The sequence below is a fragment of the Bos grunniens genome, chromosome 2 (assembly GCF_055505025.1).
Source record: "Bos grunniens cultivar Pamir isolate PY7600 chromosome 2, Bosgru_T2T1.0, whole genome shotgun sequence".
NCBI classification, from domain to species: domain Eukaryota; kingdom Metazoa; phylum Chordata; class Mammalia; order Artiodactyla; family Bovidae; genus Bos; species Bos grunniens.
Window position 1 is genome coordinate 2,253,746 of NC_141166.1, and position 27,989 is coordinate 2,281,734.

Consider the following 27,989-nt stretch of genomic DNA (forward strand, 5'->3'; position numbering starts at 1 on the left):
TCAAGCCCAGTTCATCCAGCTCTGGAGTCCCTTAGCCTCTATGCTCAGCTGTCTGTTTATTAAATAAATAGTGGCTTGAACTGGATTGAATTAAATCACCTGAATGATTTTTGCCAGGCCTGCTAGCGAGTGAGTTTTCATGAGTCTCTGTGGGGCTGAGCTGACTACATCCATCTTTTCCTTGGACTCTGACTCAGGGAATGAAGTCAGGCTCCCACGAGGGAGGCCCTGACAAGATTCCAAGCAGACTGGGTAGCATGGATGAGAGATGCTCCCAGTCTGCCCTGGTCCAGAGGCTCTGAAGCGCAGCGCTCTCCTCAAATTTGGGTGAGTGGTGCCAGGTGCTGCCAAGCCCTTTCTGCATTTGGAACGCTCCAGCATCCCAGCACACATATTCCCTCCATCCTCCCATAATCTTCAAGCAAAATGCTCCCACTTCAAGGCAGCCTGCAGGCTGTCACACTGGCACCCACACTCTAAGGCTTTCCCCCCACACAGTGGCTTTCCAAGGAGTCTTGTTTGATCTTGTGGGTCTCTCTTCCCCTCTACTTGACTGACGGAGATCAGACGCTGCCTCTGACAAATCTCAGGATTACTTCACAGTCCCTGGCATGGCTGATGCTTGCAGCTGAGGCAGGAGGAACCAAAATTGGCCAGCTGGCGATGACTCGGCTCGGGGACGGATCCAAACATGGCTTGTTCCTGGGGGCTTTTTCTTTCCTTTGTGGCTCTGGCTATTTGCAATTCAAGATGCCCTTTGAGGATGATTCTGCTCCCAAAAGAAATGGTGGTGTTTGAGGAGAACATGAATCCAGTGCAGAACCTCCCTGCCTGCCGCCCTCCACCGCTGAGCCCCTTTTCTTTCTTTTTTGTATGAAATATTTCCACGTGCAGAAAGATCTAAAGAATGTATTTACCAAGCCCTGTTTACCTCCCATATAAAAAGTGCAATTATGACTTTCTAAAGTGTTTCTAGATCCTTTGTTTGAAAGAGGCAAGTTGGCCTAAGTACCTCCATCTTGCAGGAATTCGGGTTCGGAGAGGCGGGCTATGACCTGCCATTGGCCACACAGCCTGGAAGTGATGGCGCCAGGACTCGTTCATGCAGCCCCTCTCGCTTCTCTCCCTCCGGAGCCGAAGCCGCTAGGACAAGGGGTGACTCTGCTGTCGCTGTGTGTGAGCCCTTGGCTGAGGGCTGTGTCTTCTCTGTGTCCTCTTGCCAGGCACCTGCTGTGGTGGGTTAGGTGCTCAATCGTGTCTGACTCTTGCAACCCCATGGACTGTAGCCCGCCGTGGGATTTCCCTAGCAAGACTGCTGGAGGGGGTCACCGTTTCCTTCCCCAGGGGATCTTCCGGATCCAGTGATCAAACGCGGGTCTCTTGCAGATGGTCTCCTGCACTGTAGGTGTATTCTTTACCTACTGAACCACCAGGGCACCTGCTGACTCTCAGTAAAAGCTTGTGTGACCATGATTATGGTCATGATTACGGGGGTTAGTTTGGGAGAGGCATCAGAACAGCCACTCTCAGAGTCTGTTCTATATAGGTTCCTGTGGCTGCTGTAACAAAGGACTACAAACAGGTGGCTTAAAGCAACAGAAATTTATACTCTCGCAGGTCTGGAGTCTAAAATCAAGGGGTTTGTGGGGCTAAGCTTCCTCCAAAGGTTCTAGAGGACGACCCTTCCTTGTCTGGAAGATGGTTGTCTTCTCTGTCTGGGATTCTTTGGCTTCTAGCTGCTTCGCGCCGACCTCTGCCCACGTCATCACCTGGGCACCCTCCCTCCCCCGCCCCGTAGCGCCTCTGCGTCTCTGCAAGTCTCTGTATCCTTGCAAGAATTGGATTTAGGGCCCACCACAACCCAGCATGATGTTACAGTAAATAATCTGCAAAGACCCTGTTTATCAGCAAGGTCACCTTCTAAGGTTCTAGAGGGACGTGAAATCGAGGGAGGTGCTAGTGGATCCTGCACAGATTCTAATCCAGCTCTTACCAGCTGTGTGTTCTTTTCTCATGGCCAGAAAGGAGGCTGACGGAGTCTACTTGGGGTGGGCACTGTGAAATGAAGTGTAATAATTAATGATGCCTCGCACCTGCCGTACTGCAGACGCCAAACAGCAGCGATCTTTTCTTACTCCTGTTATTTCTGTTATTAAACAAAGTGTGGTGTGGAACAGTGGTAATGTTCACGCTTAGAAGGGGGTATATTTAGATGGTGATGAGTTCCAATGGGGGTAAGCACTACTGATTTATTTACGTATTTATAATTACTGGGGTTTAACGGGGGACAGTAGAGACCCCTCGCTACGTGCCAGTCTTGGAACCAATTGAGAGGCAGGTGCCCGAGGCACACAGACGGAGGTCAGACGTCAGCACGACTGTTGGTGAAGGGGTTTGGCGGGGCTCGGCTTGGTCCAGGGGCCCTCCTACTGGGTCTGGAAGGCACCTTTGCTGCCAGAGCCAGGGAGGAGGTGGGCAGAGTGAGTCAAAGCGAGCACAATGCCTGCTCCCCCCTTACCAATGCAGGGTGGTGGGTCGGGGGCATTGCTGGGGAGGGGAGATGCAGTCTTCTCAGGGACAGGACACCAGGGAAGGCTGTGCCCCTCCCTCCCCAAGAATGTACAAGTGAGTCTGGAGCTACCACTTTTTCACTGGGAACCTGTAGCACACAGCTTCGCCTCTCTGGGCCTCAGTTTTCCCACCTGTAAAATGGAAATTATGGGCGATCTTTGTTCTTCGGTCTGTGTGTGAATGAGATGATTGAATACCTGGAAAGTACTTGAAACATTACCTAGAGCTTAATCAATATTGGCTTCTACTTTTAATTACCCGCTTCATCAATATAGCACGTGGCTGTATCCTGATACAGACAGGATCAGCGGAAGGGCCAGGGACTGAAATTGTATCCTGATGCTTCCGTAATACCGTCTGATTCTGGGAGGAGGCAGGACATAGTGACCCCCTGACCCTTGAGTTTCTGGAGAAAAGTCACCTTGGGGTGAGCTCCAGGCTGTAGAGCGTGGTCTGCAGTGAAGAGATGCCTGATGTTACTGTGAGAGCTGTGGGCATGGCCGGCTTCCGGTGGGTCTCAGGCAGCCCATCTGAACACGGAGAGGACCGTGCCGGGGGGTGCTGGGAAGACCGGCAGGGGGATGGCGTCGCCTGGGGGGACTCTCCCCACCGCTCTCTAGCCCAGCGAGTGCGGGAGGGATGCAGAGGAGGGGGCAGTGCTGGCCCGCTGGCCGGAGGGGCTCCCTGTCTGTGCATCCGGTGCTGCAGAAACCAGTGCTCGAGAAACCAAGCCCCACGCTCGGGGAGTCAGAGAACGCAGGTCTATTACGCCGGCAGGCCCAGAGGAGTTAACACTCCAGGCTCTGAGCCCCGAACAAAGGGGTTACAGGGTTTTTATAGACAGACCGTAGTGGGCAACACTAGCTGCTAATAGGCTGGTTTAAACTAAGGGGCTTCACGCACACGGGAACAGCAGTCAAGATGGGGAGGGGGATGCCTGACCATTGCACAGACAGGCCTGATCACGCAGGTTTTCAGGGGCCAGGCGATTGCAAAGAGCAGGACAAGGGTGAGTGAGATAAGCTCCAGTTCCTAGTATTGAAAGGCCCCACTTTCTGAGACTGCGTGACGTACGTGATCCAGACTTTTCAAGGGGCAAGGTGAGTTACAGAGGCGGAAGGGGCAGGAGGTTGTTTAAAATTTTCTTTTCCTCTTCATCATCACGTCATCCAAGGAGCTGGCTGCTGCCTGGAATTGACCCTTCCAGGGCTGAGACGCTCGTGGTGCAGCCGTGCGGGGCCGGACCCTGGGCAGAGTCTGTAGGCTGAGTGGCTGGGAGTGGACCCTGCGCTCAGGGGAGCAGACGGCGGCAGAGAGCCTAGTCCCAGAGGCTCACATCCAGGGTGTGGTGTCCATGGCTGTGCGGGGATCCACAGAAATAAGAGGCTCTCTGAGTGCTTGACCTCTCAAGATATTCCAAAGTCAAGCAGAAGTACTGTTGTCTGAGGAGGAATTTTGAATTATCTAGGCTCTTTCCCTGTCTGAGGGCTTCCGTAGTGGCTCAGATGGTAAAGCATCCACCTGCAATGCGGGAAACCGGGGTTCAGTGCCTGGGTTGGGAAGATCCCCTGGAGAAGGGAATGGCAACCCACTCCAGTATTCTGGCCTGGAGAATTGCATGGGCAGAAGAGCCTGGCAGACTACAGTCCATGGGGTCGCAAAGAGTCAGACACGACTGAGCGACTAACACTTCCCTGCTGGGATAAGGGAGACACTGCTGGGCTTTGAATGTTCGGGCGTTGCTGAATCTTGCCTGAGCCTCGGTCTCTTCATCCATGCCGTGGAGAGGAGTATGCAGCCTTCCTCTTCAGTGGGGGTGCGAGTGGAAAATATTGCCCGCCCTGCCAGTAAACAAAGGGCACTGCCTCCACCAGCCTATCCCTTCACAGACTCCCGGAAGCTGAGCCCCGAGGGAGGGGAGGGTGGAAGCAGGGCACCCAGCATCTGGCAGCCGGCCGCGGCTCAGTGAGAGGGCACAGGATACCGGCCCCAGACAACTGAGTGCCTGTCAAAGGAGCGCTTGCCGTGAGCCCAACTCTTGCATCTTCCATACATAGAAAAGTGCTAAGCTCCTTACCTTGAGATATCTGTTTTCTTTAATTGACATCACCTTTCAACCTTCCAATCACTTGGTCTTTGTTGCAAAAACTCCTAATAGCCTGGCTCTCCACCCCACCTGCCTCTTCAGAGTAGCCCCTCAGAGCTATCTGAGACTCCAGTCTCCTAGGCTTGAAGTCCTTAGGAAGTCTGCCAAATAAAATGTAATTCTTAACTTTCAGGTTGCGTGTTATTTTCTTTTTTCAGTCAGCAGGAATGTTATGAAGATTAGCAGAGAAAATGATGTGACGATCTTAGTATACTGCCTGGCGCAGAGTAACGGATATTAGTTGTGGACAGTGGGCGGTGATGGCGGGGAGAGCAGTGATGGGGGTGATGGTGGTGGTGTTGACCACGGTGGTGGGGATGCTCGTGACAGTGGTGATGAAGGTGGCGAGTGTGGTGGTGGTGTTGACCACGGTGGTGGGGATGGTCGTGACAGTGGTGATGAAGGTGGCGAGTGTGGCAGTGGTGTTGACCACGGTGGTGGGGATGCTCGTGACAGTGGTGATGAAGGTGGCGAGTGTGGTGGTGGTGTTGACCACGGTGGTGGGGATGCTCGTGACAGTGGTGATGAAGGTGGCGAGTGTGGCAGTGGTGTTGACCACGGTGGTGGGGATGGTCGTGACAGTGGTGATGAAGTTCTGGGCCTCAGATTGGATCCTGGTGATGCAGAAAATTATAAAAGGCAGGAAAGATAAGCATACACTTGGTAGTTACCATACGTCATGTGACAAGGACAATTGCAAAGGAACATCAAACTGAAGTGGTCAACTTGTCAAAAAGATGCTTGTTTTAAAAAATCAATTATTTGTCATATTTGTAAGGAAGTAAAAGGCGTTGCATGGAAGGGAATTTACATGTGCAATGACTTGGAAATTCATCAGAACACAGGGTGTTCACGCTTGCTGGAGCATGAAGCCTGGGCTGGGGCTGGAGAGGTGAGGTGTGGGCTGGAGAGGTAGCCAGGGCATTGAGTGCCACACCAAGGGGCTTGGCCTTATTCTTACAATGACGTGGAGGCATTGAACTGTGGTGTTGGAGAAGACTCTTGAGAGTCCCTTGGACTGCAAGGAGATCCAACCAGTCCATCCTAAAGGAAATAAGTCCTGAATACTCACTGGAAGGACTGATGCTGAAGCTGAAACTCCAATACTTTGTCCACCTGATGCAAAGAACTGACTCATTGGAAAAGACCTTGATGCTGGGAAAGTTTGAAGGCGGGAGGAGAAGGGGACGACAGAGGATGAGATGGTTGGATGGCATCACCGACTCAGTGGACGTGAGTTTGAGCAAGCTCCGGGAGTTGGTGATGGACAAGGAAGCCTGGTGGGCTACAGTCCATGGGGTTGCAAAGAGTCAGATACAACTGAGCGACTGAATTGAACTGAACTGAACTGATACCACAGTACGATCAGATCAGCTGGGACTAGAGGTCCAGAGCTTCCTGATGGTATCAACTCTTTTGTATGTGGGGGAGGTGATGGTGCTGGTGGTGGGAGGGTTAGATGGGCCAGAGGCCCGTAAAAAATGGATATTATCCTGTAGTAGGTCTTCAGCGCCTGGAGGTGCAGTGAGTCTGGGAGCGGGTATAGGACCTTGGAGAAACCACGATGGTGGCTTAACCACCGAGTGGGTCCCTCAGTTTCTGTTCAGCTCCCTGGCCTCAGTGCCTGCTCCAGAAGGCTCAGGTCTCTTTCCACACTGACTTGTCTCTGAACACCGGCTGACCCTGAGCCAGGGCCGCAGCCATAGGAAGAAACTTGACTAACATCCCTCGCTCGTTCCTCCGTTCACGGCACGTGTGTGTGCTGAGCGCCAGGCATTGTCTGGGCCCTGGAGATCACAGTGGTGAACGGGACAGTTTGGGCCTGCATGGCTCCTCCGTTCCAGGGGCCATGCCCCCTTTGGCCGCAACCGTGGCCACAGATGGATCCCCACCGCGGGTCACGGTCTCGGCCTGCAGCCCGGTGCTCAGGGAAGTCTGTCCAGGGCATGTCATTCACGGCTCTGCCTTCCACAGGCTCCACGGGCACCGCTGCTGTCGTCAGCAGGGGATGTGGTTGGGGAAGTCTGGACACCGTGACACAATCCACACTCAGGGCTGGAGGGTCCACGCCGTGTCTTTTCCCGCGAGAGCTGGATCCGGTCACCTCTGGGTGGTTGTGCCCTCTGACTGCCCTGGAGTGCAGAGGGGCGGCCCCCCCGGGGGCACGCACCCGTGTGCTCAGTGGTTGGGGAGGGAACCGTCCCCGGGGTCAGCAGGGACCACACTTCCCAGGCTGAGCGCCTCCTTCCAGGGACTGCGCCTCCTGGAGGGCAGGGGTTGAGTCTAACCACCGTGTGCCCAGCCCACGACATGGAACGTTCTAGAGGCTCTGCCACCGCTGTGTACTGAGCGAGTGGACGAACATGCTGGAGTGAGGCTCAGGGCGGACAGGCTGGTCCAGTCAATTCTTGCTCCTCGCTTGGAGCCAGCATCTCACCCTCCTCACTGCTTTCCTGACGATCCGGGCAACAAACCTGGTGGAAATATAGAGCGTTATCTAAATGCTAAATAGCGGCAGTGTCAGCGGCGATGGCTCCGTGAGCAACAGGCAGGCTTGTCGGCCGTCTCCTGCCGCCCCGCCTCCCCGCTCCGCGTGCTGCTCCATAAGGCCTGCCGGCCCTGTGAGCCTCACGCTTCGTCAGGGCCAGCGAGGCGCTCCGAGGGCCGTGGTGGCAGAGACGCTGGGGCTGCCCGAGCCGCGGGCCTTGGAGGGGCGGCGGGGCACTAGGCTGCTGCGTGTCCAGCCTGGCGCGGTGTGTCGACGTGGGTGGGGGTGCTGTGTGTCCAGCCCGGCGCCGTGTGTCGGGGTGGGTGGGGGTGCCAGCCCTTCTGTGGCCGTGCAGACATCCAAGCGTGTCCTCAGTGTCCTCACTTGCAACTGAAAAGAATTTCAGCTCGCCAGACAACCTCCTTACATGTTTCAGATTCTTAGAGCAGACCGGATGCGCTCTCCATGTTATAGATGGAGAAACTGGGGCTCAGAGAAGGGGAGAGACTCCCCCCCGCAACCCCCAGTGCCCAGCTAGTAAGTGTTATAAATAGGATTTGGCTCCAGGCCACCTGGCTGCGAACCTCTGCTGGCTGCCAAACATGGGGGGCAGGGCTGGATCAGAGGTTTGCAAAATGTTTGTAGTGGAGGGAAGCTTTGTTCAAACAAAATCTTACAGGGAAATTCTCCACAGAAACTAGATAAAAGCAAAGTGGCTCTGATTGAAGCTGGAGGCAGTTGGGTGGGTGGGAAGGGGATCAGGGAGCCCTTCCTGCTTCCATTGCCTTAGATACCCCTTGCAGCAGGCAGGGCCCCACCGGGCCTGAACTGGGGTCCAGGCTCCCTCGGGGTGAGCTGGAGCCACTTGGAGGGTCGTGGTGTCTTGAAAGCTCGGGAGTCCACCCTTCCCAGATGGCAGGGACCCCAGCCCTACAGGTTTTCCAAGGCAGGACATGGATCAAACCGCGCCTGAGAGTTACCACCTGTTTCTCCATAACCCAGGGACTGTGGATTATCCCGGCAGGACCCCGTCCAGCCACCTCCTCCCACAGGGGCAGCTTGGAGTCGCTGCCTGGCTTTCACCCTCTGATGGCAGAAGCAGAGGGGACAGTGGGAGGATCTTTGTTCTCCATTCTCCCCTGGGCTTGTCGCCCAGCATCTGTTCAGGGATGCGCTCAGAGGGCGCCCTGGGCCTGGCCTGGGGTGTCGGGCCAGAGCTGGGCAGAAGTGAGGTTGGAGATCGGATGGGGCCATCATGGCGAGAGATCTGGCCTGGTGGTGGTGGTTTAGCCGCTAAGTCATGTCTGACTCTTGCAACCCCATGGACTGTAGCCTGCCAGGCTCCTCTGTCTGTGGGATTTCCCAGGCAATAATACTGGAGCGGCTTGCCATTTCCTCCTCCAGGGGATCTTCCTGACCCAGGGATCAAATCCGCATCTCCTGCGTTGCAGCCTAATTCTTTACCGCGGAGCCAGCAGGGAAGCTGCAGGGATCAGGCCTCGGGAGGGGCAGACAGCTCCAGGCCTGGGGGCTTCAGAATGTGAGCGAGGGTTTTCCCAGGGCTGTTGCTGGAGTCTGTGTTGCTTGGTCCTGGAGATGCGGGACAAACTCTGGAAAGGAGCTCAGGGCCTCAGTGAAGGGGGCCTGGCTCCTGACGAAGGGGAGGCCAGTGGTGGGGGGCAGAGAGGCCTCTCAGGCTGACAGCCCCTCCAGGGGCTCAGGTTGTGCTGGCAAAATCGTTTAGGAGGATGACTCAAATCCGCCTAAAGTGAGGTTAACCGTTTTCCTTTTGGGCTTGGGTTGTGCTGGGTCTCCGCCCCCAAACCCCTTGTGCCCTGGTTTTCAATTCCACACCGTCACCCTTCTTTCCAACCCATTTCCCTGCCCAGGGCTCCCAGACTCATCAAAACCTACTACCTACCTCAGGCCCCAGTTCTGACCCACACCGAGGGCAGGACCTCGTAATACTAGACGCTGCTCCCAGCAACGCCCCTGCCTCAGTTTCCCCACATGTACACTGAGGGCCCCGGAAGAGATGGCCTCTGGGGGTCCCTGGGGCCGGGAAACCCCAGAAGACTGTGCCCCGTATCCCCCCTGCCTCAGGCTCCATAGGAAGGAGGCTGCAGAGCTGCCAGGATTTCATTCTGACTCCGCCATCAGTCATTGTGGTGGATTCTGAAAAGTCCATTCGGTTTATTAACACAAACACTCTTGGCGTGAGCCCAGGAACAGTAAATTGGATGGGAGTTCACGGAAGCCAGGGACGTGTTTATCACTTCCTGCTCCATCACTCGTTGCTGCTGCTGGCAACTCGGGGCTGGCCTCGGGGGAGGGGCGCAGGGGCGAATGAAACCACCTCTAGAAACCCCTGGGGCTTGGCTGCAGGCTGCGGTCGGCCCAGCGGGCGGGGGCCTGGGCTCGGGTCCGTGTTCTGCAGCGGCTGACCGGTCCATGGCCTGGGGTGAGGGCCTTCTCCCACGCCTGGTCCTCGGTGTGTCCACCCCATACGTGGAGCATGATGTGCAGAAACATGCACCCCTAGACTTCGGGGTTGGATTCTGCTCTGCTGGCGGCTGGCTGAGCGACCCTGAACAAGCACCCCTCCCCCACCACTGCTTAGTCCCAGTTTTCTCAACTATGCAATGGGGCTAAGGATTCATCTCTTTTATTAACCATGGAGATTCAAAGTGACAATAACCACCACAGCAATAATAATAGCAGCTGAGTGGGTGCCAGCAGTTTGTGTGTTAAGTAATTCAGTCTTCACAACACTCCAGTGAGATGGGCACCATTTCCCAGATGTGGACACTGAGGCACGCTGAGGTTCCTGGGCTCTTATGAGGATGGCAGCACAGGAGATGCTTGCCCTCGCTCCCGTGCATCTTGGACAGGTAGCTCACGGGGGCCGTGGGCTGCACAGAAAGGAGAGGTCTGTGCCAGCTGACAAGTCAGAGACAGTCCAAGGAGAAGGTGCCGGTGGCATCTCGTCTTGAGATAGGCGGATGAGGGACGGGGCCTTCCGGGCAGAGGGAGCAGCGTGTGAGCACGTCCGGGCTGACTCAGCCCCGTTTGTCCAGGAGCTGCAGGTAGTTTGATGTGAAGGGGTTTTGAGAAGAGACCTGGGCCTGTTTGTGATCATACTGTCTTAATCACAGAACACCACAGGCTGGGGCGGAGGGGGACTTAAGTGACAGATGCTTATCTCCCAGGTCTGGGAGCTGGATGTCCAAGCAGGGTACTGGGTGATGTGGTTCCTCCTCCCGGCTGGCAGACGGCGGTCTTCTCCCTGTGTCCTAGAGAGCTTAAGTGAGCTCACTGGTGCCTCTTGTACGGGCACTAACCCATCACAAGGGCCCCACCGTTACAACCTCATTTAACCCTAATCACCTTCCAAACACCCCGTCTCCGAATCCATCACAGTGGGGAGGGTGGGGGCCAGGGTTCCAACAGATGGATTTGGGGGCACACAATTCGGCCCATAGAACACCAACTTTGGAGAATTTCTACAAAAAAATTCAAGGAGACAGTGCCGGGATTGGGGCTCAAAGCACTTTCTTGTCTCAGCTCCAGGACTGTGGGACAATCAAAGAAGCACGCAGAGGAAGGAAAAGGCACTTTGAGCTCTTTGGGAGGGTCGCTAGGCAGCGACGGGGGTCGGGGGAGGCGGGGTCTTCCAGAGCCTTCTGGGGCAGACAGGGGTGGGGCAGGCCCCTTCACCTGGAAGTGCTGGCTGTAAGGAACACCTTCTCTTTGGCCATGAGTCTCGGCAGCGGCAGCGGTGTGAGCCTGCCCCCACCTGCTTGGCTCTGAGAGGCAGGGTGTGGCCTCACCACGCCCCATGAGGCTAGCCTCCTCTCAGAGCTGGGTCTCGAGGGAAGGGAGAGGGTGCCTGGAGGCTGTGGCTTTGAAACCGGGCTGGCTCCAATGCTCTGGCCATTTTCCCATGAGGAAACTGAGGCTCAGCTCAGTTCAGTTCAGTTCAGTTGCTCAGTCATGTTTCTTTGTGACCCCATGGACTGCAGAACGCCAGGCCTCCCTGTCCATCACCAACTCCTGAAGCTTGCTCAAACTCATGTCCATTGAGTTGGTGATGCCATCCAATCATCTCATCCTCTGTCATCCCCTTCTCCTCCCGCCTTCAATCCTTCCCAGCATCAGGGTCTTTTCAAATGAGTCAGTTCTTCGCATCAGGTGGCCAAAGTCTTGGAGTTCCAGCTTCAACATCAGTCCTTCCAATGAACACCCAGGACTGATCTCCTTTAGGATGGAGGCTCAGCTGGAGTGTTCTTAAAGTGACTCTGCAAGGTCATGTGGCAAGAGGGGCTGGGCAGGCTCTCTGAGACCCCAGGTCTGTTCCCCGGCAGCAGGAATTCCTGCAACCCTGAGGCTCGGGACCCCCTCTGTGATGGTCTCCTTCCTCCCCTCCCCCTCCCCTCCCCCTGGCATATCTGTTTCCCTACCCTGCTCATCACCGACCCCTCCCCAGGCCCCTGGCTAGGGAGCAGCCATGCGCTGAGGGCCTCACCCACCCAGACTTTGTCCGCGAGGACCAGCAGGCAGGGACCGTAGGTCAGGGAGATGGATCGTGTGTGGGGTGAGCCAGCGAACAGCCAAGGAGCTCTGGCGCCTAAACAGGAGGGCTGCACCTTTAAGGACGCTCAAGGGCGGAGCTGGGGACTGGCCTCACCCATGCTGGAGTGGGTGCTCTTCCTTCCAGAACTGGTGAGGCTCCCTGCCCACCCACCCCTAGAGCAGTGCCAGCCCCTGTCTCCTTCCCTCCCCCCAGCTTCTCAACAGCTCGGCTTGGAGCATTGAGATCAAGCATGGGGCCAATGAACACCTTCTCCTCATATCTCAACTCTGCTGTGTAATGAAACCAGGGTGATCTCTCCACATCTGACCCTGCCTGACCCCTGCTCCCACCCTCTCCATCAGTCTCCATTGTCTGTAGGGCATGAACTTGAGGGTCCTTCCCTCGGGAGACATAGCCCTGCCTCTGGGATGTGGACTCCGCTCATCTCAGGCCTCACCTCTCACCGCTGCCCTCACCCACGCTTTAGACTCACTGTCCCTGGGCCTGGCCAGGCCCTCGTCCCGTGGAGCGTCAGCTCTGGAGCCAGGCTGCCTGGGTTCAAACCCCATATCCTCTACTTGGAAGCTGGGCGATGGGCGAATCACTGAGCCGTATGGGCCCCTGTGTATGAATTCACAAACTGGGAAGTTGAATGGACCCCCTCACAGGTGAAGGCTTAAGGGGCCTGATGCAAAGGGGGTGTGATATAAAGGCTCGGTATGCTGCTACTGCTCATCTCTGGGGCGCCTGACACTCATTTCCATCTCTCATTCTGCCCAGCACTTGGCTCAGTGTTGGAAGCAGATTTTCAGTACACGGTGATTAAACAAATCTGCACTCTGAGGAGGGTTTGCTCCCTGGGACCGCAAGTTTGACGGGTGAAGACATGGCCCCAGACAGACTTCGGGATCTCCTGGTCAGACAAGCAGAGTGGCCCACCGACTGTAAATACTGTAAATAGGGCCCGCGTTTAGGCCATTTTGTACCCACAGCCCGCCGGTCGATGCTGAAACAGTCAGCCCATGTCGCTGCATTGGGGCAAGAAATAAAAGCGGGTTTCCTGGAGAAGAGGGTTGCCCCTCACTCAGCACAAGCTCCCAGGTGGCGCTAGTGGTAAAGACCTCACCTGCCAATGCAGGAGACTCAAGAGAGGTGGGCTCGATCCCCGGGTCGGGAAGACCCCCTGGAGGAGAGCATGGCAACCCACTCCAGTATTCTTGCCTAGAGAATCCCATGGACAGAGGATCCTGGCAGGCTACAGTCCACGGGGTCGCCAAGCGTCAGACACGACTGAAGCGGCTTAGCATGCACGCCCCTCCTCTCTGCCGTCTGCTGACTGACTGTAAGGAGTGCCCCCCCAGCTGCCTGCCATGACCCCTTTGCCCTTGGGTGGTCCCCTCTGGGGAGCAGAGACAAGGAAGATAACTAATGTTCCCTAAGAACCTCCGAACCAGGGAGCCGAAGTGGGCTGCCATTTGGAGTTCCTGAGATGCTCACCCCCAGCCTTCGGGGAGCCTCTGTCCCCAACCCCCCGAACCCCAGCCCAGCTGACCTTCCCCGCCCATCAGTGCCATCACCCTTGGAATCCACACGCACGCACCCTGAGCACCAGCCTTCACCCAGGACCTGCACACCTGTCTCTTCCTAAATGCGCCCAACTGCCTCCCCAGGGTGCTGGTAGGGGCTCTGAGATCCAGATGCCACGACTTGCCCGAGGTCACGCAGCCAGCCAGTGGTGCACCTGTGGCTGGAACCAAGAAAAGCCCCTGCCCGTGTCACCTCGCCCTCCTGTACCCCCCAGCTCTGGAGGTGTCCCAGAGGCTTCCACGCCTCAGTTGCTCCGTCAGTTCCTGCTCTGCTCTCGGGGCTCTGCAGGGCTCCTCCGGGCCAGCTCCAGGAGCTCCTGCGGCAGAGGTGTCGTAACTAGAGTGTAGTCTGGCGATGTGCCAGCAGCCACCTTTGGGCTCCAGGGCACAGTCCCGCTGCCCGCTGGTCCAGGGTGGCTGCAGGCAGCGTGGCCTCCTCGAAGTTTGCTTGTCTGGGGCGTCTCTCAGGCCCTGTCTCAGGCCCTGTCTCAGGCCCTGTCTCAGGCCCTCTCTCAGGCCCTGTCTCAGGCCCTCTCTCAGGCCCTCTCTCAGGCCCTGTCTCAGGCCCTGTCTCAGGCCCTCTCTCAGGCCCTGTCTCAGGCCCTCTCTCAGGCCCTCTCTCAGGCCCTGTCTCAGGCCCTGTCTCAGGCCCTCTCTCAGGCCCTGTCTCAGGCCCTCTCTCAGGCCCTCTCTCAGGCCCTGTCTCAGGCCCTCTCTCAGGCCCTGTCTCAGGCCCTCTCTCAGGCCCTGTCTCAGGCCCTCTCTCAGGCCCTGTCTCAGGCCCTGTCTCAGGCCCTGTCTCAGGCCCTCTCTCAGGCCCTGTCTCAGGCCCTCTCTCAGGCCCTCTGACCCACGCCGTCCTCTCCCAGCCCCTCCTCTCCCATCTCACAGTGCAAGTCTTTCCTTGTTCTCCTTTCAGAGTCCTTTCCCCCAGGAATTATGCTGACGGTGACCCGGGCTGGCTTCCCTGGTGGCGCCGACGGTAAAGCATCTCCCTGCAATGCAGGAGACCTGGGCTTGACCCTTGGGTCAGGACGCTCCCCCAGAGAAGGGAATGGCTCCCCAGTAGGATGGCACACCTAGACAGCGTGTTAAAAAGCAGAGACGCCACTTGGCCGAGAAAGGTCTATACAGTCAAAGCCGTGGTTTTTCCAGGAGTCGTGTACGGATGCGAGAGCTGGACCATAAAGAAGGCTGAGCGCCAAAGAACTGATGCTTTCAAACTGTGGTGTCGGAGAAGACTGTTGAGAGTCCCTTGGACTGCAAGGAGACCCATCCAGTCCCTTCTAAAGGAGATCAGTCCTGAATATTCATTGGAAGGACTGATGCTGAAGCTGAAACTCCAATACTTTGGCCACCTGATGCGAAGAGCTGACTCATTGGAAAAGACCCTGATGCTGGGAGGGATTGGGGGCAGGAGGAGAAGGGGGCGACAGAGGATGAGACGGTTGGATGGCATCACCGACTCAATGGACATGGGTTTGAGCAAGCTCCAGGAGATGGTGATGGACAGGGAAGCCTGGCATGCTGCAGTCCACAGGGTCGCAAAGGGTCAGACACGACTGAGCGACTGAACAGCAGCAAAGTGACCCAGGGCAGAGTCTCTCGCTCTTCAGGGCCTCGGTTTCCCAGCTGGAAAGTGAAACTCGACTCCCTGTAGCAGGCTGAGCGGCGGCCCCCGGAGACAGCAGGCCTTAATTCTGGAAACTGGAAGTGTGGCCTTATTTGGAAAAGAGCTCTTCGTGGATGTGATTAAGTCAAGGATCTTGAATTAAAAATAGAACTACCATATGATCCAGCAGCTCCACTTCTGGGTATTTATCCAGTGGAAATAACAGCACTAACTGGAAGAGACGTGTGACCGCATGTTCATCACCGCGTGGGTACAGTGACCAGGGCGTGGGCACAGCCGAGGCGCTTGCTGATGGATGAGCGGATGAAGCGTGCGACGCACGTACGCGGTAGATGCCGTTCAGCCACAAACAAAGAAGACCCTGCCTGTGTGACGGCACGGATGGACCCTGAAGGCCTTATGCTGAGTGAAGTAAGTCGGAGAAAAGCAAACATCATACGGTCTCACTTGTTGGTGAAATCTGGGGAAAAAAAAATGAACCAATCACAACAAAAAGAGCATAGTTCCGGGAGTCACTATGAAGCCAGGGGAAGCAGACTTGGGGCTCTGGAGAATGGAGGAGCCAGGCGTTGGCGCATGGGGGCACCATTTATCTGATGCAGAGGCAATGGAAACAGTTTTCATCAAATACCTGTATTATAGGTTATGGTAAAAGTCCCAGATGTTTAAATGAAGATGAAGTGAGCCCTCACTCCCTGTAACTCTGTCTAGCTGCTGAATTCCATCTGCAGCCAGGGACTCTGCCCCAGTGAAAGCTCTTCTGGGGCGTCACGTTGGCCAAAAGCAGACCAGCTGAAATTCACAAGGCACGGAAGCTGTCTGCCACCCTCCCCGGGCTCTGAGGGTGAGCATCGTGATCTGGAGGGAAGACGGGCAAACGTGCTTGGGGCCCGAGGCAGATGTCACTCTAGTCGGAGCTGATGTGACGACCTGTGTCACCTTCGCTCAGCACCCCAAACTCTTTCAGCTGCCCATCCTTCCATGCCCGTTTCTGAGCCAATCACCAAGGCCAGGGGCCGAGGGTGGAGGATGCTGCTTGGCCAGACGTGGGGCACGGTGCCCACTTTCTGAGGGCGGGGAAGTGCTTTAGCCCCACCCACCCCTAAGGACCCATGGAAAGGAAGAGTATGGCGATGTCTCCTGAAGGAAGAGAAACAGGCGGCAGGTAGGTGAAGCCACCAGTGCCCCCTGCACACAGCACCTGCAGGGAGTGAGGACGACGTGAGACGTGTGTGTGTGTGTGTGTGTGTGTGAACGCCTGGCACACAGCAACAGCTCAGGATGTGCTGCTTGACCCAGGTGTGTGTGTGTGTGTGTGTGTGAACGCCTGGCACATAGCAACAGCTCAGGATGTGCTGCTTGACCCGGGTGCTGGTGGCACAGTAGGTGATGGGCTGGGAGGAGTCAGGCGCTGGCTGGTTCCTCTGAGGACAGTCTGGGTGCTCAGCACACATGCAGCCCCTCGCAGCCCCAAGGCCCAGCTGGCAGACAGCCCACCCCGGGAAGGGGGCTCTCTGCGCCTGCCCGCTTCCGCCCCAGCCTGGCCCCCGCAGGCCGGCCCCACTGCCAGGGGTCGGCAAGGCTGGGGCTGGTCCAACAGGCTCGGTGCCCTCGGACCCCACGCTCAACCAGGCCCCAGGGGGCTCTGCCTTCAGCTCAGTCGGAACGTCCTTCATGAGCTCCGTCCTCCCAGGAGGCCCTGACGTCTGTGTACACGCTCGCCAGATGCCAGATGGCTGAGTTAGTGTTTTCAGGTATTTTCGGTGACCTGTTCCCCTTCTCTCTCCCCATCGCTGGCCGCCATGTCTCTCCACAGTGGGAAATCGGTATGCCACGGGTTGTGAGCAGGGACTGGCCCCTAAGTTTTTGCTTTGAATGGATCGCTTGTTTCCCAGCCGCCCTCAGAGACTGTGCGGGCCTCCCCACACTGCCAGATGGGGGCCCGGAAACTCCTGGCAGTTCCTTCCCTGTAGAGGGAGAGAAATATACCAACATGCCCTGGGTACTCAGCATCTCCTCCCCTGAGCAGGAGGCTCCCCAATTTGAGGGCCTGCAGGTCACCCCCAAACTCTGCCTCCCTATTGTGGGTATTCTCCAGGTTGTGAACACAGGCCTTGGAATCAGAAAGTTACGGGTTCAGCTCCCAGTCGCTCCCTGGCTGAGCAACTGGGAGGCAAGTGACTGGACACGTCTAAGCGTCACTTTCTCCTTCGTGTAAAGGGATGGTGGCATTTCTTTCTCCATAATTATGTCAGGAGGAGTGGGGACGTGGGCCGCACACTTGGCCTCTGCTCCGTCGTCAGTGTCTGGCACCCACCCCCAAGGTCCCTTTTACGCTCTTGAGTCACGTTATGCATTTTCGTCTTGAGGCCGGACCATCCAAGATCATTGAAATCTTTCCCAGGGTTTAGATTCTCGTTCACCCTTCAGAGAAGAGTTTTCTAGAGCATCCCAGAAGTTGATGCCAGAAATTTATTTAATGAAACAGAAATGCACTTATTTTGCTTATGAAAGAAATGCATCAGGCTAGCTTCTGTTTCCTGCCTCAACCCGAAGATGGACCCATAGTAGGAGTCTGCAAATGTACTTCCCTTCAGAAATCTGTATCCCAGCTACACTGGAGATGCCGTGCTGGGATCCAGGATCCCCAGACAGCCTCCAGGAGCTCCCATCCTTCAACCCTCAACCCCAACTCCACATCATTGGCCTGAGCCCCAGGGCCCACCGGGCCAGGGCCAGGGCCTGAGTGGAAATACATTTACAGTCAGGGTGGCACCCGGCTGCTCACTGTCCCCCTCCCCGTAGGTAACAGAGCAGCAATCTGAAGAGGATAAGACATGGTTGCTCCTTCCTGAGCCAAGGTCCCAGTTCGTCTGGACTCCTGGGGGTGCCTGGCTGGGATATCCCCACCCCCCCACCATTCTGTAGATGAATAAGCTGAGGCCTGGGGAAGTTAGATGATGAAGGCCTTGCCCAGACCATGGAGATAGCTGGGGTGCTGGGATAAGTACCCTGGTTTCCTGAGTCCTTGTGTGGGCTGTCTACTCAGAGGTCCGCTAGCAGACAGAAACCATGGCCTGGAGGTTTGAATGCTTTTTCCACTTCTTTCCAGCTGTCCTTTGGACAACGATTTAATCTCTGGGCTTTAACTTGGAGACGGCAGGGAACTAGCTTCTGATTTCCTGCCTCAGGCTGAAGATGGACCCAGAGGAGGAGTCCCCTACTCCAACTCTGACCAATGATGCTGGAGTTGGGGGCCCCCAGGGCCAGTGAGTGCAGTGTGTGTGTGTGTGTGTGTGTGTATGTGTGTCTGTGTGTGTGTGTGTCTCTCTGTGTGTGTGTGTATGTGTGTGTGTATGTGTGTGTTTGTGTGTGTGTATGTGTGTGTGTATGTGTGTGTGTGTGTGTATGTGTGTGTATATATGTGTGTGTGTGTGTGTGTGTGTGTGTGTGTAGGGGGCAGAGAAATCCAACACCTTTCCTTTAAGGCGGGACAAACTCTGCGGCGCCATTTACACTTCTACACTCCCTATGGGCTCAAGCTGAAGCTGCGTTTTATCTGAATCACATATCTGCTTAGCTTCTTGCCCTTCTCATCCGTTTAAGGGCGTGTGTGCTAAATTGCTTCAGTCATGTCTGACTCTTTGCGACTCTGTGAACCGTGTAGGCTGCCAGGCTCCTCTGTCCTTGGGATTCTCCAGGCAAGAATACTGGAGCGGGTTGCCATGCCCTCCTCCAGGGGATCTTCCCAACCCAGGGATCGAACCCACATGTCTTATGTCTCCTGCATCAGCAGGCAAGTTCCTTGCCACTAGTTTATTTAAAGAGCTGCCCCTACATAGCCAACAAGGACCTGCTGAATAGCACAGGGAATATTTTGTAGTAGCCCTGTAAGGGAAGAGACTCTGAAAAGAACATATATGTGTAACTGAAATGAGATATAACTGCTATATACCCGAAAGTAACGCAACATTGTAAATCAAGTACACTTCAATGAAAAAAAAGTTTTTAAAAGAGTTTCTCCCTTAAAAAAGCATTTGTCTGCAAATCTCATCCCAGGTTCTGCTTCTTGAAAACCTGATCTAAGATACGAGTGACCATTTCAGTGAGCACATATCTCTGCCAACGTGATTCACAGCGCCCCACTCTGCGATACCACCTACCTGTCACACCTCCGTGGAGGAGGCGCTCTGGAGCACAGTTCCTGGCAGAGTAAATAGTCAATAGAAATGAGCTTTTATTACAATTACTGCTCCTGCAGGCAGTGTTGGCTGGTCCCCCTGCCCTGACGAGGGAGCCTAGTGACAGAGAAAAGGAGAAAGGAAGGTGTAAGAACCACAGAGTTATTAGGAAGCGATTGTAGCCACAGAGAGATCAACAACCCCACCTATTTTCCAGTCAGGAGGAGACGGTCACAGGAGAGCCCTTCGTACATGATCTTGGGCAAAGCAATCTCTCCCCAGGTCTGTTTCCCCATTCATCAAATGTTGGTACAGATACAGGAATGGATGTGGGCTTCATCCCAGGAGTCAGCTGTGATCAATCAGCAGGGTCTCCCTGGAGTGCTGTGCTGGGAGTTTCTGGATCTGCGTCTCGGCCCAGGGAGAAGCTGGGATCTATTAGTGATGTCTGCCCAGGGGTTGGGCGAGGAGAGTGACTGCAAGGGACAAGCTGTGATCTATTAGTGATGTCTGCCCGGGGGTGGGCAAGGAGAGTGACGGCAAGGGAGAAGCTGGGATCTATTAGTGATGTCTGCCCGGGGGTGGGCAAGGAGAGTGACGGCAAGGGAGAAGCTGGGATCTATTAGTGATGTCTGCCTGGGGGTGGGCGAGGAGAGTGACGGCAAGTGTGCCGTGTCTTTGCCGTTTATGAACTGGTTGCATTTGAAGGCCCCTCTGGCTCTGATGGCTCATGAACCAGTGATTCTAAGCAATTGGAAGGCTCCACCATGTGTTTGGATTTAACAAGGGCCATAGCCAAGGAGAGAAGTGAAAGACGGTGGGGACATCGAGGCCAGCTGGTTTCTGACTGGTGTGTCCATTCTCCTGGGGATGGAAACCACCTGCTTCTGCCTGCCTTCCCGGTTCACTTAGGTGGGAATGCTCTCTGGCCCTAGTGTGACTCAGTCTGACCGGTAAGATCGTTGGATTTGCTTGGTGTGTGTATGTGCTGAAATGACGTGAAATGAGGCTTTTGCTGGAACCGCTGCTAGAGAAAGGCAGCATTCTTCCCACTGACTCCGAACCTGGGAGGTTGCAGCTTGGGGCTTCCTGCCACCATGGGTTGCCTGAGAACGAGGCCAATACGAAGGAGCACAGAGTCGAGATGACAAGAGATTGGGTGATAGAGACATCTTCGTAGCCCCTGGATCCAGCCCTGCCTGATGTGGATTCTTGGATTGTTTTGCTTACAAGAGCCGGTAATATCTTTTCTGCTTAAGTCAGTTTGAGACTTAAAGGACACACCTAGAATTAATCTCAGTGAAACCAGCAAGTCCTTTTTTGTCCATCTGTTGTGAAAGGAGCTCTGCGCTGGACTGGTTGGAACGCGCTGCGTGCCAGGCCCCCTCTGCCGCCCCTTCCTCTTTAAGACTGCATGGCAGAGGGGCTGGTTCTGGAGGCCCTGGGGAACTCAGCCCCCTCCAGACTCCAGAGGATAACGGTCCCTGAACTGGTTCCCACCACGAGGGATGCCTTCCCTGAGGGCTCCCCGGTGGATAAGGAGACAAAGCAAACCAGGGGGGCCTGGACCTGCTCTGACGGACCCGACTGCTGAGTTCAGGAAGGGGCTCCAGGGAGTAATGTGAGTGTATGATTAGTGTGTCAGATTTGCACATAGGAAATGGAGGTTGAGAGGAGTGAGTGGATGCTTTCTAATTCACCCAGCTTCTTAGGAGTGGGTTTCACCTCCTGGCCCCAGGCTCCAGTCTGCCTCCTCTTCCATTTGCTCCCCTGCCAGAAACACCCCGAGTCTTGATTCCTTATATCTTCAGCAGGAGAAAGGTTCTGAGTTTTGCTGTGTGGGGGCTGGGCAAGATTCTGGCAGCAGCTGTCACACATTGGATACAGGCTAAGCTGCTTCAGTCATGTCCAACTCTGTGACCCTGTGGACTGTGGCCCACCAGACTCCTCTGTTTATGGGATTCTCCAGGCAGGAACACTGGAGCGGGCTGCCAGGCTCTCCAGGGGATCCTCCTGACTCAGGGATCAAGCCAGCGCCTCGTGTCTCCTGCATTGGCAGGCAAGGTCTTCACTATTAGCACGCCTGGGGAGTCCTAGCTGCTCAGTAATTGCTGAATGTGTGCGTCATTGGCCGAGAGAGTGCCTTTTGGTTTTCTCTGGGTTGTGTTCTAGTCTGTCTTTCCCCCAAAGCAGAGCCTGAAACAAAGTCTCTAGGGCAGATGGTTCATCGAGAATGCTATCCCAGGGTAGAGGTGAAGGGCAGGGGAGTGAGGCAGGGAGCGAAGGCCTGGTGGCCAGTCTCCCGGATGGCCCCCAATGAGCCTCGCCTCCTGGAATTCAGAATTTTCTCCCACACCGAACAGGACTGATCTTTGTAATGATAAGATGCTAGAGACTTGAGAGTCTATGGCTTCTAAGACTTCATAAGTGACACTGAGGCTCCCCACATGCTCTCTTGGATCACCTGTTTGGGGAAAGCCAGGGGCCACGTCATGAGGATGCTCAAGCAGTCCCCTGGGGAGGCCCGTTTGGTGAGGAATGCAAGCCTCCTGCCAACAGCCAGCCTGAACGTGCCCTGAGTGAGTGTATCATATTGGAACCGGCTTCCCTAGCCACAGTCAAGCCTTCAGATGAGCACAGCCCCAGCCAACAAACTGAGAGACCTCAGGCCAGAACTGCCTAGCTTCAGCTGCTCCCAAATTTCAGGCTTACAGACACTGAGATGTTAAATGTTTGTTGTTGTTTTAAGCCACTAAACCTTTGGATAACAGAGTTTCCTTAGTGAATTGGTCATTGCTATGACTGCCTGATTGCTTTATTCCAAGCGACCTTTGAGAAGCTTGTAGAACATGTCTCAAGACTGTCTGCCCAGGGGGAGAACGTTTACCCAGTGGCTTCCGTATCCCATTGTCCAGAGGGTGCCTCCTGGGCACTGATGCTCCCATCCCTGTTGGTCACACAGGTGTGTGTGCCACGCGGGTCCTCGTGGGATCCCACGTCATGGAGAAAGGAAAGCTCTGGGCAGGAAGCGGGTGGACGTGGCCAGGCCCGAGGTGAGGTACCTCCGGGTGGCACCCACGCCAAGCTGGTTGAAATCTGTGCAGAATGCTCGTCACAGTGGTAGCTGGAGTAAGAGGTGGGGCTTCTGAAAGGATATGAACTGGGGGCCCAAGACGTGCCTGGGATGCTGTGTCAATCAGGGAGGCAGTGAGTGGTGAGGGGGTGAAGGTGCGAATGAGGAGCTGAGTGGATGACGGGCAGTGAGTGAGCGGGTGAACAGATGAGTGAGTCCACGATGCACAGGCCATCCACCTGCCCACAGAGAGGAAACCCACCCTCCTCGTCCACTGGGGCAGCCCTGGCACCGTCAGGGGCTGGAGGCACACGGGCGGCCTTGCTGCCCAGTCCTGGCAGGGTCCTCCTGGGGGAGGGCAGCCCTTTGATTTGCTCTTCACAGAAGGGGAGGGGGTGCTGAGTGCTGGCGCTGACCCCTGGGTGAGCGGAGCTGTGAGGGCCAGGGCGGGGGCGCCGGCAGGGCCTCTGGCTGGCTGCGGGCATGTGCAGAGCTGGGCCGGAGGGAGAGCCTGCAGGGCCTTTTCTCCCTGGCTGCATCTTGCTAGAGAAGTGACCCCGTCTTCTAGAGGCAGACAGGAAAACCGCAGACCTTGAAGGCGTTTTCCACCCTGGACACTGGGCAGGCAGGACCCACCTGTCGCTGGGCTGGAAAGGCCAGGCATTTGGGGGGTTCTGGGGATGAGTGACTCGTCTCTGTGGCCACGTGACCCAGCATCTCCTCCTCCCCCTTCTTGCAAAAGACGGCAAGTAGTGACTGACCACGCTTACAGTCCCTGTGCCCAACACGTGACTGCGATTGTCCCCATTCTACAGACGGAGGAAATGAGCCCCGGGGAGAGGACGTGACTTGCTGGAGGTCATGGTGCTACATGCCTGTTCCCGTTTATACCTGGACAGAGAGGCTCTAACGCCAGTGACTCTGAGAGGGAAGTGAGATGCAGGACGATTCTAAAATGGTAGCCAGAGCCCCAGATCAGAACCTGGAGACGCGGTCTGATGCAGGCTTGCCCCTCACTATGATATCCTGGGCATGTAATTCCTCCTCTGACCCTCAGCCTCCGCGATGGAGGAGGTGGGTGCTGGGCTGCATATGCGATGTCGTCCTTTGACGGGATCCCTGGCCAAGGATTGCGGTGCAGTGGCTAACCCTGCATTTATTAGGCACTTACACAGCGGGATGAGCCATCACACAGGCTTCCTTCCTAACAGTTCTGGAAGGCTGGCATGACTCAGCTCACTTTACAGATGGAGAAGCAGAGGCTCGGAGGGGTTAGAGATTGGCTAACTTGCCCCAAAGACCCAAAGCTGCTCAAGTATGGAAACACGATTTGATAGATCCCTCTTCTAGCCACCAAGCCGCAGCATCCTAAGAAAAAACTTTCATTTTCTGCTGTTAATGGTGATAAACATCAACAGCTCCCACTTACTGGCATCTCCTCTTTGTCAGGTATTATTCTGGGATTTTAGGTGCGATGAACATCTCTGTATTGGTTTAGACCTGTTCATTTGCAAGTGAAGAAATCCAGCTCAAATTGGCTCCAACAAAATGATCTTTATCGGCTCACATGATTGTCAAATCCCGGGTGGATCCCTGGACAGCCGTGTCTAGGGGCTCAGCCCTGTCTTCTGTTTTCTCCACTGCATTCTGCTCCACTCCGTCCCCTTCTCTGTGCCACTGCCTTTCCTCCCACCAGAGCGGGGCTTTCCCCATGTGGCTGCCCCCAGAGTCCCATTCTCCTGGCTTAATCACCAGCGTGGAACAGGGGCTGTCTCTCACCCAGTGTAGACAGAAGAGCTCTGCCTGGCTTTCCCTGGAGCATAAGCCCACCCCGGGCGGATCAGCATTTCCAGGAGGTGTTGGTGTTTCCAGGCAATGGGATCACATGCCCACCCCTGCAGAGGCGGGGGCAGCCCCACTTGAATCGTTAACGCCGGCACAGGAAAGACAGCACATGCCCAGTCAGTCCAGCTGATCCTCATAGACCCGTGGGGAAGGCGCAACGACAGTCTGCAGTTTATAGGGGAGGACACAAAGGGTCAGAAAGAAAGAATCGACCGTCCTGGCCACACGGCCAACAGGCAACCGTGGCCGCCTCATCCAGACTCACTGATGGGCGTTGAGAGGAACGTGCTCACTGGGATGGGACAGATTCAGAGTTATTGAGCACCCACCGTGTGCAGGGCTGTGAAGAGGAGCAGGACACGCAGCCCGGGCCAGCGGGGCATCTCCAGCGCCCCCGGGGAAGTGAGTTAGGAAACAACCACGGATTCGAGCAGGAGGCAGAGGCCGCCGGAGCGGGGCTGTCGGGCGGCTGGAGGGGACTCATTGCTAAGCGAGTGGTACAGGCAGTAATTGCCTGAGGATTTCAGAGGACGGGGGAACTGTGGGCTCCAGTCAGGGGAGCATTTCTGAAAGAGACAGACCCTGAGCTTGGGCTTGAAGGATGGACGGGGGACTTGCAGAGGCAGTGATGAAGGCCCTGAGCCTCCCACGTGGGCCAAAGGAGGTGCTCCCCAGGAACTTCTGGCTGGGCGATTCTGTGGTTTAGGAAAAAGTCCCTGGGCCCTGTTTATAAACCTCACAAGTCCCCTCACCTCGGCCGTGATCTAGTTCAAACCCCAGCTCTGCCACCAGTGAGCTGTGTGACCTTGGGCAGGGTGCCTCTGAACCTCAGGCTTTTCCTTCACAAACTGGGAGATAGGATCCCTGCTCCTACCTCACCAAGTCGTTGAGGATGGGGTGAGATTAGGTGCATGAAAGTGCCTCGGGGAGCCATGAAATGCTTATAAGCAGGAGTGGTGGTTACAGTTGGACAGGTCCAGTGTGCTCATTCTTAGCTGGGGGCCCCGACAACGTGTCAAGGATGGGTTGCTGTTTTCCGCTCCCCTGCCTGGAGCCTGGGGCTTGATTTTAGCATGGCACAGGGTGTAAAAAGGTTTGAATCTCCTGCTTCCACAATCTGCCACTGCTGCTTACTATTTGTCGTACCTCTGGGGGACTCCCACCTCTACTAAGCCCCAGTGTGAGCGTGTAAAGAGATAACACGTGTGAAGTGCCCAGCACAGTGCCTGCCTTAGAGTAGGTGGCTTTACTTCCAGTGCGGTTTCCCTTTGGGGGTGCCGTTCTCAAAGCACTTACTTTATGCCCGGAAGCAGTCTAGCGCCAGGGAAATGGAATGCACCGATAGGCCAGATCCAGGTCACAGGACCCGCCCTGAGCCTGGAGGAAGGAGCTGGCTCTGCTCAAGGCCAGGGTGTTTACTCACAGCTACTGCAGGGGGTCAGCAAGCGACTGCTCATGGCTTGCTTCTGTGCTCCCCACAAGCTGAGAACAGGGTTTTTTTTTTTGCGTTTTAAAGGGCTTAATAAAAATAAAAAGAGTATGCTACAGAGACTATGTGGCCTGTGAAGCCTAAAATAGCTGGCTCTTCCTCTGCAGACCTGTGATCCATTTAGCTGTGAACACACCCAGCTGGCTTATTCTTCCGAAATCCAGCATTTAGTGAGTCTAACGAGAGGGCTCCTCACTGTGTCAGGTTGGTTCTGACTAAATAAAGGTTTGGGGACGTGTGTCAGCCAGGCCCCAACCGGAAAAACAGAAACTGCTCTAAGAATTTAAACTGGGGTGGGAAGGCTGCCTTAATACAAGGAACTGGCATTCACCGATGATGGAAGGGCTGAAAACTCAAACGAGCGAGGGAGGGTGCCACCACGCCCCGGCTGGAGAGATCAGGAGGATGGGGTGTTCCTGGGTCCTGGGTCCAGGGGAGCTGGAAGCCCAGCATCCTGTCCAGTGGGCACTAGCGCCCTGGGGAAAGGCAGCTGCTTCCCCGGCAGCGGCCTGCGTAGAAAGTGAGGGGAGAAGAGCCTTGGTTGCTCCCTGCCTCCGTTCTTTCCTTTCCCAGCAGTGTCTCCGCTTGGTGCTCCTCTGCTTTCTGGATCTGCACCCGGGGGGCCCTGATCAAATGAGCAAAGGGCAAACAGGCCCAGGATCAGCCAGGGGCTGTAAGCAGATTCTGCCAGCTCAGTCCCTCTGAAGGCCATTGACAAGCTCAATGCCTGAGGCCGTAAAAATACGCCTGCAGAGGTATAGACATATAGTTCTCCGGGTATGTGAATTTGCTCAGTGTTCAAGTTCATTGCTGGGTCCACCTTGGTGGCATATATTCTGTGAGTTATGTGTCCTCGTTCATGGCTGCTAGTTTGGAGTCAGCATTCAGCTTCTATTTAATTACTCTGAAGTGGTCTTGCCCTGGTTCTCAATATTCCTATCGTTCTTTCCCTCTTTGAGGAAAAGAAACAGTTTTCCAGCTTCGCACATTCCCTGAACCTCTTCTCGACGTTTTCATACCCAGGTATCACTCCAAACCACCTTCTCGACTCTTGTCTGCAGACTGCGTGTACCATTAGTTTCCTTTTCTCAGCTCTATTTTTGAACACATTAATAAATCTCAGCACAAGTACAACTTTATATCACTGCTGTAAATAGAAACTCAGGATCATATGCCATCAATATAAATAAATACCATGGAACTAAATCACTGTTAATTAAATTCTGCCTGCAGCTTTGGCAAAGGCCATGAGTATGAGGCTCTCGGTGAAAAAGGGAAAAGTTAAAAATAAAAAGGAGAGGTGCGGAAGAGCAGCATCAAGAGACCTTCTCCTCGGTGTCATCACAAGGACCGGAACAGAACCGGAAATGGTTAGGTTGCCCCTCCCGTGACTTGACGTTATTGAGGGCACTGTCATCTCGCTTTCCACCTGCGGTCATGCTGAAATCACACTAAATCTCTCAACCAGAGAGACACATCCCACACCTTGGGGAGCCCAACGTAAGAGCTTACTTTTCCCCACACCCTCTGTTAATCTCTCCTCTAAAGTTTTATTATCCATCCCCCGGCATGTTTATCAGAGTCCTTCTGTACAACTCCTCCATTTTTGACACTTTAAGCTTTGGAATCTCTGATGAGGTCAATGGATGTTCAAAGACACTCTGCATTCCTTTATTAATTAACCAACATCCAGAAACCAGTGAAATTCCTATCAATACTTTATTCACCAAATAAGGGCAGAGACAGCTCACGTTTACTCTCCCATCTTGTGAAAATTCAAAGTTTGTTTTTTAAAAACATCATTTTAATGATTAAGTTATGAACAGTTACTTATAAATAGTTACAACTTGCCTGTCATCTGTGTCAACATTTATGACTTAATGACACGGTTTTTATGCTATTACTGGTGTTTGTGGATGTTTGTCTACCCGATGGCACTCTTCAAGAAACGTATCTGAGTTAATTAAAATGTGTGCCTAAACATACTTATATAATATCATGTTATAGAGTATATTGTAATTATATACATACTATTCCTGAAGTATTTGCCAAGTGTCAGGGTCTAAGTGACGGACTTCACACGGCCTTATTTCTCACAGCAGCCCCGTAGGGATAGATATACTATCACCACCCTCATGGTTCCAGAAAGAAACTGAGGCTCAGAGAGGTCAAGTCACTTGCCCAAGGTCACAGGCTGCCAAGCCTCAAAACTCAGGTTGAACTCAGACTTGTCTGATCCCAGAGCCGATGGTCAAACCCACGGCATGTCATTGCTTCTGTCGCGGGGTTCCACTTCCTCCTGTTGGAAAACTGAGGCCAGAGCAGGTACCAGCCTTGCTGCAGTCTCATTTCTGCTCCTGTGTCTGTGGAGAAGCCAACCCTCCACCCTCCACTGCCCTTTCCC

The 27,989-nt window shown here is 55.0% G+C and overlaps 1 long non-coding RNA gene across 1 annotated transcript in view; it reads left to right on the forward strand.

Annotated features, from left to right (window-relative positions):
- Positions 1-15,188: 15,188 nt before the first annotated feature.
- The window catches only part of LOC147377246 (uncharacterized), a 33,518-nt gene continuing 20,717 nt past the window's right edge, over positions 15,189-27,989 (forward strand). The window contains exon 1 of the long non-coding RNA XR_015150099.1: positions 15,189-16,162. This is a non-coding gene — a long non-coding RNA (uncharacterized LOC147377246). The remainder of the gene's footprint in view (positions 16,163-27,989) is intronic.